General features: G+C 38.3%; 1 long non-coding RNA gene across 1 annotated transcript in view; it reads left to right on the plus strand.

The window, feature by feature from the left end:
- The first annotated feature begins 1,107 nt into the window (after window positions 1-1,107).
- Window positions 1,108-18,636, plus strand: part of LOC140616815 (uncharacterized) — a 77,545-nt gene continuing 60,016 nt past the window's right edge. The window contains exon 1 of the long non-coding RNA XR_012017151.1: window positions 1,108-1,259. This is a non-coding gene — a long non-coding RNA (uncharacterized lncRNA). The remainder of the gene's footprint in view (window positions 1,260-18,636) is intronic.

An 18,636-nucleotide genomic window follows, 5' to 3' on the forward strand; every position in this document is an offset into this window, starting at 1 on the left:
AAAAAGTTTGGAAGCAACCAGACAGGAACCCAAAGATATTTTCTGGCCCTGGGATGCCATGGAGAAGACCCCTGGTGTTTATGTGTACTCCTTTGACATGATCTCTTTTAAGAAAAGGTGTGTGGTTGATCTGACAATTACCCACTAATTTCACTGCCAGGTTTTTGTGCCCTAGTAGATTCTTCACAAATCATGGAAGCCCACACAGTACTTTTAATTCCTTCCCCAGAGCAACTGTAAGGGATTGGCATTTCACGTATACGGAAATGGAAACCCAGGAGCCAAATGATTTGTCCAGAAAGTTTCAGAATTAGGAATCTTAGTTTTCTTCATCTATAAGCTTTAAAAATGGCTTTAGAGCTGTGGATGAGAATCTCTCTTTGCTGCTGCTAATGTTTCAGGTGCAGCTGGGGTCCAGTTCAGGCCCTCGCACTACCCATCCCTTACCTGGCCCTAACCTCTCTTCCAGGGTGCTGAATGACGCCTGCTTCTTCTGTCAGAGTACTCAGCACATGTTCATGAGAATCACATAATGTCTATCTTTCCCAATAAACTATAAGATCTTTTTTAAAAAGGTTAAAAATTTTTTTTTATTTATTTGAGAGAGAGAGAGCAAGCACAAACGGGGGGGCGGGGCGGGGGGGGGGAGGAATAGAGGGAGAAGGAAATGCAGATTCCCCACGGAGCAGAGATCCTGATGTGTGGCTTGATCCTAGGACCCTGAGATTGTGACTTGAGCCAAAAGCAGACACTTACCCGACTGAGCTACCCAGGCACCAGATCTTTTTCATTAGTTTCCTCCAATGCCTAAGACAGTAACTGACACAGTGACAATTAAGTAATGTATAAATTAATAAGTAGAAATGTGACTTTAGGTCTCATAATGGCTAACACATATTAAGTGCTTACAATGTGTCAAACACTTATTCTAAGTGTTTTATATGTATTAACTCATTTATTTCTCCTAATTAACCAAGCAGGGAGGTACTGTGATTATCCTTGGTATTACAGCAAAGAAAGTGAAGTTAGTTAGCTTGTGAGGTCACAGAGCCAGTGAGTGGTCAAGGTGAGACTTGAACCCAGTCAGTCTGATTCTGCAATCTGTGCTCTTGACCACTGTTTCATGCTACTTTTTAAGTCATTTAACCTCTCTATATCTCAATTTTTCTAATAGAAAAGTGGATTGAAGTATCTACGCCTGGAAGGTTGGAAGAATGAAAAAAAAAACAGAAGTACACGTGAAGCTATATACACATTAGGTATTATTTTTTATTATCATTAATGTTAATATGTAATCACTAATCTTGTTAGCCACTAAATATGGCAAGAAAAATCAAATAGTGTGATTACATATTGCTGTGTAATCGATACTATTAGAGGGTTATAAACTGTGGTTTCTTAATCTTAACTTGTTTTAGATTTCCTGAACGACTTTAGGGAAATAATTTCTCATCACCTTGTTGGGTGTCATTTCCCCTTCCCATAAGTGGTCTTTGCTGCCTGCCGGAATCTGCTTATCAATTTCTTGATACTGATCATGAGATGTTCATAGAGTGTTGGGTGGGGACTGAGCAAGGGGATTTACAAATCTTTCTCAGCTGAGAAGGAGAGAGTCTCCCCCTAGTGTTCGTCTTGGCGCAGAAGGCTCTGAACCCCACGTCAGAATCTTCACCCAGGCTTTTGGTTTAGTCTCATTCTCATGATCAGAGTGATTTTTGGAGCTAGAAGTTCAGAGTTCCAATCCTACAGCAGCAGAAATGGGGACTTATGTCTCATAATAAGTGTTTTACATGAAGTATGGATGAATGCAGCCACGCACAGGCAAATAGCTATATACTCACAGACGGGCTGCCCATCTTTCTTTGAATCATTTTAAGATGCTTGACCCCTTACGGGTTCGAGATTAATAGTGATTGCTCCATGGCCCAGTACAGGGTTGACAAGCCCCCTGGGAGTACATAAAGAAACTAGTTTTTATTTGGTACCTAATAAGTGACAAGTTTCTTAATAATCACCATCTTTTCAATTCACACAATTAACTTTTAGGGCAGCCTTCATACCCTTAGATATGAAGGCTGAGGCTCAGAGATCTTTAGGAGCTTGCCCAACGATTACACATTATATACATGATAAATGTAGCCTTTAAACCCAACTCCAAGACCCATGCTCTGTCCTTTACATACTGCTGCTCAGCCTGTGGCCCCTGGCTCCTCAGGAGGCCCATGATGGTGTCTCAACAGTTCTAGCCTCCACTGAGTGGAGGCTGATACTTCCTGTTTCTCTGAATTCTTTCCTTGGCTACCTCACCAATGCTAGTATCCATAGCTTGATAGTTAACCTGATAAATTGTCAATGTAACTATTCATGCATAATATTTTGGTTCATGGATAATAATTTCAGGGAGCGTCTTGACCCAAGAGGGTGTTACCATTAATAGAATCGTAGGAAATTAGACCTGGGTATGGCTTTGTTTAAAAACATCCTTTTTAAGAATAACCTTACTATTGAGAGATCAAACCTTTCAAAACCTGGATTTATGGTGGCAAAATAATAAAAGTGATGCTTTCCTGGTAAAAAAGAAGGTCTCTTGCTATGTCTTAAATCATGGCTTTTTCATTCTACATGGGGGGCATGCCAGGCCAGTAATTGATGATAAACCTATGCATTATCTTATATTCTCCTCACAATTTTGTATTTAACTGAAAGTAGGGGAGTGAGGGGAAGGAGAGGAGGGGAGATGCTGTTTGGCAATTGGCCAGTTCTGTGAGCAAGTTTTGGTTTTTGTGGTTCTGTAGTTATTTCAGTGAATAAAGCAACCCATTCATATAGCCCAGACTAGTTATAAGCTGCTATTGAGTGATGGCCAATTACAAGTTATTCACATTTGGATCGATATCCCAGACATGAGCTCATTAACCCCAAATCCTATTATCTCACACATGTGAAGCAGATTGTTTTTAATGTGATGACATTTTCACTGTCTACAAACCTGGGTTCTGATGTAGTAAAAAAGCCTCAGCAGATAAAAGCAGAAATAAGCAGCTGCGTTGGTATCCACACAACCAGTGAAATGACATGTGTGAATTAGTAAATGCCTGCTTGCGCCGTTCAGGGGTTCAGCCTCAGAGTCGATGACTTTGCTGGATTTCCTATAGTTTTTCTCCTTACTCTCCAACTCCTTGGGATATTCGAGCTCTTCCTGGTATCTAGAAACCTCTCCTCTTTTAATGTCTGTAGCTTATGAGTCCCTGTCTTCAGGCAGTTTCTTGATTTTCCAAGACATTGGTTTTTAGGCCTGTTGTTGCTACGGGTTTTATCTATTTTAATCCTCTCTGAGTCTCTCCATAACAATTTTAATTAATGGGCAGACTTTCTTTGTAGATTGAACGCTCATACCTCTTAAAGATCTATCATTGCCGTGATTAGAATCATTTATTCACATGCCATCCCATTTTCCACCTTTGCAAGAGCAGGCAAATTTTTCTTCAAACTATTATCTCTACAGCTAATGGATTGAACCCAAAATTAACTCTGAATTACACAGCTGAATCTTAGACTTGTCTTTTGTTTAGGGGTCCTCTTTGAGGCTGGCTGCCTGGACATGCCCTTGGTGGTCTTCAAGTGAGGGGGAGAAGTTTTGACTTTTTACTAAAATACGCTAAAACAAAAAACAAAAACACGGACTATTTTCTTCTGGTCTGACTCATGATGTCATCTCAGTGGTTCAAAATTAAAATTTTGATTTCACAACATATGGTATTGTAGGATCATGTTTTCCCCATGTATAAAGTGGAGAATATCTTCCCAGCATACCCACACAACTATTGTAAATATGAAATGCATTTGCAAAGTGTAACATGCTATATAAGAAATATGTACGTATATATTTATCAGTGGTTTTCTTTTGCCCCCAGACAACATTAGCAATGTCTGGAGACATTTTGGGATATCAGACTTGGTGGGAAGAGATGCTACTAGCATCAGATGTGTAGAGGCCAGTGATGCTGCTAAGCATAATGCACAGAACAGCCCCCACAGCAAAGAATTACCTGGCCCCAAATGTCCCTAATGCCAAGGTTGAGGAACCCTGAATAAAACAACTGTGATATAAGAAGCAGAACTTGTGCCCTGTTCAATAATCATCCCCTCTCCTGCTCCTCTCCTATGTCGATTTTCCTAACTAATCTTTCTTTCTCCAGCGTGGGCAAGCTGAATGAGGTAATGAAATGCTAATCAGAAGTGCCACTCCTTTTACAGGTCATTAGACAAGGGAAGCAAACTTGATAGACACTATTTTTAACCTTTCTCATTAATTAAAAAACATCATGTAGATAATTTTTAGTGACTGGAAGGATCAGGACAAGTAGTGATTCCATGCTTTTATTTCTATGCTCTAATTTATCTTTTAGTACAATCCCTACTCATTAAAGAGTAGAATTCTAGAACCTAAGGTGGTTGCCAGAGACATGACCTAGGTCAGTGACTAAGTCATCAAAGACAGATGGTGTCTAGATTCTTCCTGTTAATTGCTGTCCTAATGATAACGATAGGCAGCAACTATTGGGCATTTATGTGGGTTCATATAAATTATATGCATTTACCTTATTTTGTCTTCACAACCATCCTGAGAAATAGTTATGTCATGCTAGTCAAAACATTTTTTAGAACTTTTAAAAAAAGTTTACAAATTGAACTTTCAACGGTTAAAGCTTGCTTCTGCTGCTTGTTCAGTTCTCCTAAAATGGTCAATCAGTCAGTCAATTTACACATTCAGAAATTCCTATTTGCAGAGCTCTTTGGGAATTCAATGACACTTCCTTCAAAAAACATGAGCTTTAGCGTGGACAGTACAGCCCAAATCTTTGTGACTACTATAGTATTCACCCGTAAATGGCCTAAATGTCTGCTAATACAATAATGGTTATATAAATCTTGGAATAGATCTTAGGATATTTACACAGATTATCTCAATACATTGAATTTTACGAGTAGGCTCTTAGTGGAACAGTGTGTATATTATAATAAAATTATGTTAAAAATATATCTACACATTCTTAAAAACACGAATTGTTATGTGGAAGGAATTTTGCCAAATTGTAAATTATGGTTCTCTTTTGGGGTCAGATTATAGAGAAACATTTTTTTTTCTCTACATAATGTAAGTCTTTAAAAATCATGTATCATTCTAAAGAGCAATAAAAATAATTCTATTTAAAATATACATTAGGGCAGCCCGGATGGCTCAGCGGTTTAGCACCACCTTCAGCCCAGGGTGTGATCCTGGAGACCCGGGATCGAATCCCACATCGGGCTCCCTGCCTGGAGCCTGCTTCTCCCTCTGCCTGTGTCTCTGCCTCTCTCTCTCTCTCCCTCTCTCTGTGTATCTCTCATGAATAAATAAATAAAATCTTTAAAATGTAGATATATACATTAATAAAAACTGGTAGCTCAAGATAGCCATACAAAATGGAATTTATAACAAAGTGGCAATAATAAACCAAATAATAGCTAATATTAATTGAATGCTTGACCTGTATCTGGTACAATTCTAAGCATTGCACATACGTGAACTCATTCAATCATCACAACAGCTCCATGAGATTAGTTCAGTTTTTATTCCTATTTTACAAATGAGGAAATGGAGGTGTAGAGAAGGTAAGTAAGTTGCCCAAAGTCACAGAGCTAATACTTGGTTGAGTCAGGACCTGGACTCAGGCAATCTGGTTCCAGAGCCGGTCAGTTGAATCTTTATTTGGAAGTGCCGGATGAATGGCACCAGTGAGGATTCTAGAAAACTTTGCAAGGTAAAAGTCTTGAGGTCACACTGGGTTCTCTCTGTAGGTCATCACCAGGTTCCTCCTACCAGATGATAAGCCCCTGCAGGGCAGACCCAGTGTCTAGGGTACCTTTATTTTGCCCTCAGTACCCAGCATAGGATCTTCCCATTACAGATGACAGATGCTTATTGTATTTAAAGTTTTTAGGTATCCTAAGATTAATCCATTTTCTGGGCATGATTAGAACCCATTTCCGTGCCATTTCATAGACCAACTCTTCATGTGAAATAAAGATTTACTGTTTTGTGCCTGGTAAGAGGTGAGAGGCCATGAGGTTTGAGAAGGTGTACATTTTGTCCATCATTCATGGTGCGTTCTTGAGCACCTGCCACATGCAGGCAGTGTTCCACGGATACAAGACACACAACATCTCGCCTTATGTAGTGTTTACATCCCAGTGGTGAAAGCTGTCAGAAACAAATAAACTGAGAAGACACCAAGAACACAGCATCCAACCCTTAGGGATGTCACAACCCCAGGGTTTTGCAAGTTATACGAAATGTACATTTTGTAATAAATTAAAATGTTACTCTAATAGATAACTGGAAGAGAAAAGTTCTTATATCAGGCAAGTCACTGGTGCTGTATTATTAAAACAAGGAAATTAAACTTAATGGCACCAGAGGGAAAATGATAAAAATGATTTTCTGGTCACGTGTTATTAACCATAATAAAATAAATAGAGGAATGGTAAGTGGGGAAAGGGCTGGGCTGTTCATCCCCTCAAGGCAGGGCACAGTTAGAGAAGAAAGATGCTTCTTCTTTCCAGCTTAACTCTTTCCTGGCCTTTCCATAACACCCAAAAATGTGTCTGCGACTTTGTATTCCTAGGGGCATGGAGTCCACCTTAACTGATTCTCACACAAGCTTCAGAGTTACTTTATGTTGTCCTTGGAGATAGAAAATAAGCTTTTACCTCTCGTCTGGATTCATTTTCAAAAATGATTCTTGGAAATGAGTTTTCCTTAGACACATTTATATATAATGACAGGCTAATATCTTACACACCATTACTGTATGTAATAACAGTGTGACAAAACTGACAAGAACTAGACTATAGATGTAAGGCAATTAGCTGTGGAGGGAGAGTTATCCAGCAGAAAGGATGAGCATCATCACACTGTGTGGTGACTTAATGGTTACTAAGTGATAAATGTGGCCATCTCCTGAGGCAAAACTTCAAATAAATGAAATTTGTCCTTACAGCCCCACTTTTCTTCTTTGGCAGACGCTTTCCTGCTGCCAAGTCCTTCCTACCGTGGAGAAAAGTCCTGGCCCAGAGCCTAACGCCTAGTAGGTGATCAATAGCTCTTATGGAAGAGAGATAGCTGAACTCATTCACCAAAAGGTGTTAGGAGCTTTTCAGATTCCCCCACTTAAGTTTCTGACAGTGCTTGTGACAGGAGTGAAGTGTTAATGATGGGATTTTAGGGATTAGCGAGGAGATGGTTTTAGATGGAAAAGACTTCTTTCTGGGACTCTTCAGCTCCCTGTACAGTCCAAGGTGTGGGGAGGAGTGGGGAATGAGCAGACTCTGGGGCTGGATTGTCTCAGATTGGATCCCAGTCTGCCCCCTCCCTAGCCGTGTCGTCTTGAGTATTTTCCTCACCTGCGCAATGGGGCTAGCTGCCCTATTGACCTCACAGGGTTGTTTAGAGATCATATGAGATAATTCATACAGCTAGAGTGCAACAAACTCTAGCTCTTCTTCGGTGACATCATGTGTCAGGAGGAGTCATGGATGACTAAGGTTCCCAGGAGAGCGAGCAGCCAGGTGTGGAGAGAGCATTTCCAATCTGTGACCAGGCTCAGGGCTTACCCTGCACCCTATTCCCTGCTCACTCTCCCTTTCTTGTGAGAGCCGTTTCTCCCTGTAAGATAGAAGAATCATCCCCTCTTACTTGTTCTGTTGCTCGCTTTGCTTGAGTCACACCACCTCCTTGCTTTTCCTCACACGCACCAGTGTGTTCCCATGGTCAGGCCTCTGTACTAGCTATTTCCTCTGCCAGGAATGCATGTCCCCATATGTCTCCAGGAATGATTCTTTTACCTCCTTTAAGTTTTTGCACAGATGTCACCTTTTTTTTTTTTAAAAAAAAAAAGGTGGTTTTTTTTTTTTTTTTAGGTTATTTATTTATTCATGAGAGGCAAGAGAGAGAGGCAGAGATATAGGCAGAAGGAGAAGCCGACTCCCTGTGGGGAGGCTGATGTGGGACTCGATCCTAGGACCCTGGGATCACGCCCTGAGCCCAAGGCAGACGCTCAACCACTGAGCCACCCAGGCGCCCCAGATGTCACCTTCTAATTGAGATTCAGTATGGCCATCCTATAGGAGTTGAACTCTACCTTCCCACCCTCAGTATTCCTGCTACCAGTTACCCTGTTTTTTCATTTTTTTAGTAGCTCTCACCACCTATTAATATACTCCAGACTTATTAATTATGATTATCATTTATGTATTTGTCCCTTAACTGGGAGATAAGATCCTAGAGGGCAGGAATTTTTGTATTTTGGGTTCATTGATATAACTCAAGTGCTACAACAATAGGCAGGCATATAACAGGTACTGAGCAAATGTTTAGTGAGTAGATGGATGGTTAAAACAAATGAATATGTTACGACGCAATTGTAAAGTAGAAATCTAAATCCTTACAATTGCCAAAGCTAGGAAATCTAGAATTCACCTTTGGATCCTTTCTCTCCTTCCCTCTCTCTATCCAACAGGTCATGGCCCTGAGGAGTCTGCCTCTGAAATATCCTATCACTACTCCCTTTTCTCCATTTCTATAACTGCCGAATCATTAATTCTTACTTAATGCCAGTATTTTTTCTTCTCCTCCAGTTCCTTGTTACATTCTGAGTCAGGGATTGTTGATGTAAAGTACAGATCTATTTAGGCCACTCCCGTATAGGAAAGCCTTTAATGCCTATCAACTCAGTATGAAATCTAAATTGACTCTAATCTAAGAGCTCCGCCAATAACAAACACTGTGAGGTAGGCAGAATAATTACCCCCTACCACCCATGCCCACAAGAGATGTCCATGTTATCATCCCAAGAACCTTTGAATATGTCAGGTTACATGGCAAAGGGGAATAGGGTTACAGATAGAATTAAGTTTGATAATTGTCCTTAAAATAAGGAGACTATACCAGGTTATCTGGGTGGGCCTGATATAATCACAAGGGTTCTTAAAAAGTAGAACAGAGAGTCAGAGTCAGAATCAGAAGTACTTGACCAGCTGGTTTTGAAAATAGAGGAAGGAAACTATAGGCCAATAGTATGGACAACTTCTAGAAGCTGAAAGACAAGGAAATGGATTCATCCCTAGAGCCTTCAGAAGGGAACATTGCCCTCCTGACTTGATTTTATCTGGGCAGATCTGTGTCAGACTCCAGACCTTTAGAATTCTAAGATAATTTGTGTGTTTTAAGCTAATTTGGAGCAATTTGTTAAAGCAGCAACAGAAAACTAATACACTGTGTAACTTTTTTTTGCCTCCTTGGGCTGAACTCTTTGTGGTTATGTTGTATAATGGAGAGAAGGATACTAACCTTCTAAGGCTCCTGTGAGGATCAAAGACAATATTAGCAAAATGCCTAGCCATGCTGCACACATAGTAGGTTCTGAACAAATAATATTTGTTAGCTCTTTTCATCATTTCTTTCTAAGCCACAGATCATTTCCAAGGACAGCCCATCACTCACTATTTGATATGCCCACAGGGAAGAACCCAATGCCTGCCTAGTAGATTTCTTATCTTTTAAGGCCCAGTCTGTAGCCCCTCCTTAGGTAAGCCTTCTCAAATGCCACTCTCAAGCCAGGCAAATGTAATTACCCTCTCCCTGCCTCCTCAACTCCATGATTCATACAATAACTATGTGAAGTAGGTATTATTATTTCCAGAGGCCAGGATGAGGGCAAGGCAAGCAAGCTGCCTAGAGAAGAGAATTTAAGGAGGTACTCACTCTTAGGTTTATGCAAGTATCTTAACATACCTTATCCTAGTTCTGGTCCCGATTTGTCCCATTTTTTGAAGAGGAAACCCAGGTTCAGGGAGATAAAATGTCTTGTTAGTAGATGGCAGAGGAAACTAATTCTATATTCTTTACTATCCATAAGCTCTTAGAGAAAAGCCTATTACACAATAATTTGTCAAATGAATGAACAAAGTTGGTAGGATGTGTAGCAAGTTGACTATTTGATGTAGTAGGAGTGGTGGTGATGATGATGATGGTGGTGGTGGTAAATATTCAACTTTTGTCAAATGTGTACTGTGTGTTAGACACTGTGTTAAGTGACATCAGAATAATCAAAGGCTGGTTGCCCATCTAAAGGTTAGCTCTGAACTTTCAAGGGTCTAAAGGTGTTTCAAACCCTTTCTGAGGAAGACAGACCTGTCCTATGTCAGCAGGGCTGATGTAGGAATGAGATATTTATGGAGGCATTGAGGCTGAAGGAGACAAACTCAGGCTAGCAGACGTGCCAACCCTGTTCTTGTGAAGTGTGTTTACTCATCTGTTATGAGCTCACTCTAATGCAACTTTACTTTTGGTGTAATAAATTGTATTAACTTTATGCTTGAGTGAGTTATCGTTCAAAATAGAAAAATGTGTATTTCCAGGAGTCTTCTTTCATTTACACATAGAAGTCTATGGGAGTTTAAAAAATGGATTTTAAGAGCCTTGGTGATGGCTAAGAAATTGCTATTTCAGTCTTGAAAATTGCCTTTTCTACCAGAAACACTGAGCTAGGAAATCAGGCTATCTGATCTTGCTGGATTGGAAAAAAATGACTCAGGTGCTGAGATGGCTTCTAACATTTGATCCCTTCTCTCCACTGGTATTATGATAAAAATTAAACCTCAGGTGCCCTCATCAGAATCCCTAATAAACAGAATAATGCAGGAAGCCAAATTATATCATTTCTTTTAATGAAAGGTGTCACTCAAATATTCTAAGATTTTTTTTCACCATTGTGGTGAGATAATTCAATTGAAGAGTCTATTAAAAATGGGGAGCCTAAATAAACTCATGAGTTTAGTGTTAACTTTCTCTATACAACAAGTGTGATCTCCCATCTTTGGATCATGACGGAAGTAAAATAATAAGATGGGAATAAAATAAGAAGACGACTTTGCTTAGGTTTAGTGACAAACAGCTGTGATAATTTGGCTATCTCCCTATAATTTGTGTAGCCCGAGTCCTAGAGCAACATCCAGTCACTCTTTCCTTTAACAGCCACCTAAAATTAGTTGAACTCTCCTTTACACACAACTGTGGAGTCAAAGAATCCCCCCCCCCCCCAACATCTCTCCAGTGTGGGAAGAAGTGCTTGGATACTCCTGGTGATTATCTTTTACCCTTGATTGGAAATGTCTGCTGTAAACACAATTTTTGATCTCTTCTTAGTCATCTGCCAGGTATTATCCTCTCTTTCTTCCTTTTTCCTCCTTTGCAAAGGGCCCTCTAAGAATGTTATAAAATGTAATGGATCTTTACTCAAAGTTAGACACTCAGTGGGAGATTATAGCACAGAACAGGAAGCAATTCAAAAGTAAATTTTAGGAGTTCTGGTTTCCAAGTAGGATGAAGAAAGCCGGGAACAGTCCTAGTCTCACCCACCAATAAGAAACAAATAATTGACAAAGTCATACATTTTCTTGAATCTATCAGAAAATTGAGTCCACAGGGCAAACTATCCTGAAGTCTAAGAAAAATGGAGGGTCTCAAAGAAGGGGCATCTGATAAGAAAAGTTTAGTTAAATATTTTAACAAAATACTAAGGACTAGGGGTGGGCTGTGTGAAAATATAGAACACTTGGGTATCACCCAAGCAGGGAAAATCCATACCTACCTGTAGGCCTTTACCAATGTTCACAGAGAGATTAGGGGCAGAGTAGGAGCCTAGGGAAATCATACCTCAGTGATGTAGGCTTAGAGAAGGGGAGCAGTTTCTTCAGAAAAGCCATGAAACTTTGTTTGAATCCTTTTTCTTTGAAGAATGGAGGCCTTAAGACACGATGGGGAGAGCAGCAAACCTTGAAACCCCTAAGGCAGGTGAAGACCCATGTAGCTGAGGAGTGGGTAAAAGGGGAGAAAAACCCTCCATTTGAAGAAAAGGGGCAAGAAACCATCTGGCAACCAGGACATTAGATGTCTCTTATGCTGCTTATATCTGGTGAAAGGAATGATCATTAAGAAAGTCTTACCTCTGAGATCTTAAGACTGGGGCTTAGGGCTAAGATAACAAACAATCTTCCTCTCCCCTTCCCTACTGCCGCTCCCACAGGCTGGAAAGCACTGAGTAATAAGCAGCCGAAGTCTTCTGGGGGAAGGCAAGTCCTTTCATAGGTCATAAAATGGAGCAGAAAAGTTGAGAAAATCCTCCCATAAAGTCACCCTCTCCATAAGGGCAAGGTAATGCTAGAGGAGTTTGAAACAAGTGGTGTATTGCAGATAGCCAGAGCAAGAACAGAACCCAAACCCAGTTCAACTCCTGACTAGATTGACTACCCTCCTCAGCCCTCCATCACTTCTCTGCCCACCAGACACATACCCACGCTAGCAGAAGAAAATGTGTGTCCATTTCCACTTTCCAAGCATAAATGCTATTTACCTCAGGCTCTACTGTGTTCCATATGCTATCTGGCATTCAATGAAAAATTACAAACATGTAAAAGAGAAAAAGTCACTCTCAAGAGACAAAATAATAAACACAATCAGACTCTAAGATGACCCAGAATTATTGGACAGGGAATTGAAAGCAAGTATGATTAATATGTTAAAAGTTCTTTGGGGGAAAATGCATAATATGCAGGATCAGAAGATGAATATTAGCAAAGACATAGAAACTATAAGAAATAGTCAAATGAATAATCATCATATGGTTTTACTCATATGTGGAATATAAGAAATAGTGAAAGGGACTATAAGGGAAAGGAGGGAAACTGACTGATGAAAAATTAGAGAGAGAGACAAACCATGAGAGACTCCTAACTATGGGAAACAAACAAAGGATTGCAGAAGGGTAGGTGGGTGCAGGGATGGGGTGACTGGGTGATGGGTTTTAAGGAGGGCACTTGATAGGATGAACACTGGGTGTTATACTTTATGTTGGCAAATTGAATTTAAATTTAAAAAATTCTTAAAAAAAAAAAAAAGAATAGTCAAATGAAAATACTAGGGGAAAAACATGGTTCCTAAGATAAAGAATGCCTTTGGCAGGCTCATCAGTAGATTTAACACATCTGAGGAAAGTTAAAGTGAACTTGAAGATAGGTCAATAAAAATTACCTAAACTGAAATACAAAGAAACAGGAGGTGGGGGAGAAACAACAAGAACTGAGCATCTAAGAGCTACAGGACAATATCAAACAACCTAACATATCTGAGTTTTGGAATCTCAGAAGGAGAAGAGAGTGAGGATGAGACAGAAGAAATATTTGAAGAGATAATGGTTGAGAATTAAAAAGAAATAATAATGAAAGACATCAAACCAAGAAGCACAGAAACTGCCAAGAAGGATGAAACTACATCTGGACCATCATATTCAAACTACTAAAAATTGATGAAGATAAAAATCTCAAAAATAGCCAGATAAATAAAACACACTTACATACATAAAAATAAAACTATGGGGGCACCTGGGTGGCTCAGTTGTTAAGCATCTGCCTTTGGTTCATGTAGTGATCCCAGGGTCCTGGCGTCGAGCCCTGCATTGAGCTCCCCACAGTGAGCCTGCCTCTCCCTCTGCCTATATCTTTGCCTCTCTCTCTCTGTGTCTCATGAATAAATAAATAAAATCTTAAAAATAATAATAATAAAAAATAAAACTATGAATTCAGAGATGTTTTAGTTTACTAGAGCTGCCATATCCAAATACCACAGACTGGGTGGCTCAGAAACCAGAGAAAGAGGCTAGAAGTCCAAGCTGAAGGTGCTGGCAGAGTAGTTGATCTACTTAGCTTGAAGACAGTTGCCTTTTTTGCTGTGTTCTCACATGGTCTTTCCTGTGTGTGTGTGTGTGTGTGTGCACGCACATGCATGCATCCCTGGTGTCTCTCTGTTTCCACATTTCCTGCTCTTAAAAGACCACCAGTCACATTGAATTAGGGCTTACCCTAATGGCTCATTTTAACTTTATCATCCTTTTAAAGGCTTTGTCTCCAAGCATAGTCACATTCCGAGATACTGGGGATTAGGGTTTTAACATATGAATGTTGGGGAGATGCATTTCAGCTCATAACAGTAGACTTGCCACCAGAAACTGTGTAATCCAGAAGACAATGTAGTCTTTAAAGTGCTAAAAGACAAAAATGTTAACCCAGCATTCAATGAAAAGAGCTATCAAGAAGTGAAGACAAACAAAGAATGAGAGGATTAATTACCAGCAAACCTACACTACAAGAAATGTTAAAGGAAGTTCGTCAGATTGAAGGAACATGAGACCAGATAAAAGCCTGATTTTGCACAGAGAAATGAAGATCTCTGGAAATGGTTAAAATAAAAGTAAATATGAAACATTTTTTTTAATTGCCCTAAAGGTAAATGACTGTAAAGAAGCAGCAATGTAGTTTGGCTTTAAAAAAAGTGTAAAATAAGATATATGAAAATAGTAGCACAAAAGATGAGAGGAAGAAATTAGGAATATACTATAATAAGATTAGGTTTTTATACTGAACATGTAGCAGTATTATTTGAGTTTGTATATTATAAACCCTAGGGTAAGCACTAACATTATTTAAAAAGATATTGAAAGAGGGCACCTGGCTGGCTCAGCTGGTAAAATGTGTGACTTTTGATTTCAGGATCATGAATTCCCCCCATTGGGTGTGGAGCCTACTTAAAATTTTTTTTTTAATTTAAAAAAGAGATTTTTAAGAAGCCTGTGGAATTATAAAGCAAAAAAAAAAAAAAATCAGGCAAAGAAAGGAACAAAGAATGGATGGAACAAATAAAAAACAGTAAGATTGCTGACTGTTGCCCAATCATACAATTAATTAGATTAAATGTAAATGGTCTGAATATACCAATTAAAAAACAGGTTGGTAGAATGTTTTTTATTTAATTATTTAACAAATTTAAATTGAAGTATAATTAACAGTGTTAATTATTAGTTTCAGGTATACATTATAATAATTCAACAATTATATACATTACTCAGTGCTCATCACCGTAAGTGTACTCTTAATCCCCTTTACCTGTTTCACTCAACCCTCAACCCAACTCCCTTCTGGCAATCATTAGTTCTCTGTATTTTAGAGTCTGAGGGTTCTTTCTTTCTTTCTTTCTTTCTTTCTTTCTTTCTTTCTTTCTTTCTTTCTTTCTTCTTTCTTTCTTTCTTTCTTCTTTCTTTTTCTTCTTCTTCTTCTTCTTCTTCTTCTTCTTCTTCTTCTTCTTCTTCTTCTTCTTTTTGCCTCTTCTTTGTTGCTTTGTCTTCTTTCTTATATTCCACATGTGAGTGAAATCATATAACGTTTGTCTCTCTCTGATGTATTTCACTTAGCATTATATCATCCATGTTGTTGCAAATGGCAAGAACTCATTCTTTTTTGCAGCTGAGTAATATTCCATTATATATATATATCCATTATATATATATCACCTCTTCTTTATCCATTCATCTATTGATGGACTCTTGGACTGATTCCAGATCTTGGCAATTGGAAATAATGCTGCAATAAACATAGGAGTGTGTATATCTTTTTGAATTAGTGTTTTCATTTTCTTTGTATAAATACCCAGTAGAAGAATTATTGGGTCATATGGCAATTCTATTTTTTTAGTATATGTGCTGCTGAAGCGAGCACAGCAATTCTATTTTTGATATTTTGAGAAAGTCCATACTGTTTTCAACTGTGACTGCACCCATTTGCATTCCAACCAATAGTAAATGAATGCTCCTTTTTCTCCACATTATCACCAACACTTGTTATATCATGTTTTTTGATTGTAGTAGCCATTCTGACAAGTATAAGGTGATATTTCATGGTGGTTTCAATTTGCATTTCCCTGATGATTAGTGATGTTCAGCATCTTTACATGTGTCTGTTGGCCATTTATATGTCTTCTTTGGAATGGTGTCTATTCCGGTTCTCTGCCCATTTTTAATAGAATTATTTGTATTTTTTTGATATTGAGTCATAGAAGTTCTTTTTTTCTTTTGGATATTAACTCCTTTTTGGATACATCATTTGCGAATATCTTCTCCCATTCAGTAGGCTATCTTGTTGATCTGATGTGCAAAGCTTTTTAGTTTGGTATAGTCCCAATAGTTTACTTTTGCTTTTGTTTCTGTTGCCTGAGGAGACATGTCTAGAAAAATGTTTCTATGGTCAATGTCAAAGAAACTACTGCAGGGATCCCTGGGTGGCGCAGCGGTTTAGCGCCTGCCTTTGGCCCAGGGCGCGATCCTGGAGACCCGGGATCAAATCCCACGTTGGGATCCCGGTGCATGGAGCCTGCTTCTCCCTCTGCCTATGTCTCTGCCTCTTTCTCTCTCTGTGACTATCATAAATAAATAAAAATTAAAAAAAAAAAAAAAAGAAACTACTGCATATCTTTTTTTAAGGTGTTTTATGGTTTCAGGTCTCCATTTGACTTTATTATTGTGTTGCATGGAGCCTGCTTCTCCCTCTGCCTATGTCTCTGCCTCTTTCTCTCTCTGTGACTATCATAAATAAATAAAAATTAAAAAAAAAAAAAAAAGAAACTACTGCATATCTTTTTTTAAGGTGTTTTATGGTTTCAGGTCTCCATTTGACTTTATTATTGTGTTTGTTGTAAAAAAGTGGTTCAGTTTTATTCTTTTGCATGTAGCTGTTGAGTTTGCTTGCCTGGTACCATTTTGTTTCTCCCCATGTATATTTCTGCATCCTTTCTCATACATTAATTGACCACATAAACATGGGTTTATTTCTGGGGTCCCTATTCTCTTCCATTGAACTATACCATACTGTTTTGTGCCAGTATCACACAGTTTTGATTACTACAATTTAGTGGTATGCCCTGTAATCTGGGATTTTCCTATCTCCAGCTTTGTTCTTCTTTTTTAAGATTGCTTTGGGTAATTTGTGGTCTTTTGTGGTTTCATACCAATTTTAGGATTATTTGTTCTAGTTCTGTGAAAAATACTGTTGGTATTTTGATAGGAAGTGCATTGAATCTGTAGATTGCTTTGAGTAGTATGGATATTTTAACAGTATTGGTTTTCCCAAACCATGAGCATGGAACATCTTTCTATTTGTGTCTTCAGTTTCTTTCATTTATGTTTTATAGTTTTTAGAGTATAGGTCTTTCATCTCTTTTGTTAAGTTTAGTCCTAGTTGTTTATTTTTTTTATTTTTTTGGTGTAATTGTAAATGGGATTGTTTTCTTAATTTCTCTCTCTGCTACTTCATTATTAGTGTACAGAAATACAATAGATTTCTGTATATTATTGTATCTTGCGACCTTACTGAATTCACTTATAATTTCTAGTAGTTTTTTGGGGGAGTGGTTAGGTATGTGTGTGTGTATATATATATATATATATATATATATATATATATATATATATAAAATCATGTCATCTGCAAATAGTAACAGCTTTACTTGGATGCCTTTTCTTTCTTTCTTTCTTTCTTTCTTTCTTTCTTTCTTTCTTTCTTTCTTTCTTTCTTTCTTTCTTTCTTTTCTTATTGCTGCAGCTAGGATTTCCAGTACTGTGTTGAATAAAAGTGGTGACAGTGGACATCCTTGTGTTATTATTTTTTGAGATTTTATTTTATTTATTTATTCATGAAATACACACAGAGAGAGGCAGAGACACAAGCAGATGGAGAAGCAGACTCCATGCAGGGAGCCCAATGTGGGACTCTATCCTGGGACCAGGATCACACCCTGAGCCAAAGGCAGACATTCAACTGCTGAGCCACCCAGATGTCCCCCTTGTGTTATTTTTGACCTTAGAGCAAGCACCTTTAGTTTTTCACTGTTGATTATGATGTTAATTACAGTTTTTTTCATATGTGGCTTCATTATGTTGAGATATATTCCTTCTCAAGCTACCTTGTTCAAAGTTTTTATCATGAATGGTTGTTGTACTTTGTCAAATGCCTGGTTTCATTGATCTATTGAGTTTTTTTTAAGCCTTTATTTAATCTATTTCTGTTCTAATCTTGTTTACTTCCTTCTACTGACTCTGGGCTTTGTTGTTCTTCTCTCTAGCTCTTTTAAGCATAAAGGTTGATTTGTGTATTTGAGATTTTTCTTGTTTCTTGAGACAGGCCTGTGTTGCTGTAAAATTCCCTCTTAGAACAGCCTTTGCTGCATCCCAAAGATTTTGGATTGTTGTGTTTTCATTTTCATTTCTCTGCATGTATTTTTCATTTCCTCTTTGATTTATTGGTTGTGCTTAGCAGCATGTTATATAGCCTCCATGTATTTGTGATTTTTCCAGGTTTTTGTGTGTGATTGATTTCTAGTTTTATACTGCTATAGTCAGAAAGATGCATGATACTTCAATTTTTAAAATTTCATTGAGAATTGTTTTGTGATCTAACATATGATCTATTCTGAAGAATGTTTCATGTGCACTTGAAAAGAATGTGTATTCTGCTATTTTGGTCTGGAATGATCTGTATATATCTATTATATCCATCTAGTCTAACTTGTTATTTAAATCAATCGTTTCCTAATTGATTTTCATCTGGATTATCTATCCATTGATGTAAGTGGGGCGTTAAAGTCCCCTACTATTATTGTAACACTGTCAATTTGTTCCTTTTTATCTGTTAATAGTTAGCTTATGTATTTAG

Source organism: Canis lupus, chromosome 25 (genome assembly GCF_048164855.1).
Source record: "Canis lupus baileyi chromosome 25, mCanLup2.hap1, whole genome shotgun sequence".
In the NCBI taxonomy this organism is placed as follows: Eukaryota; Metazoa; Chordata; class Mammalia; order Carnivora; family Canidae; genus Canis; species Canis lupus.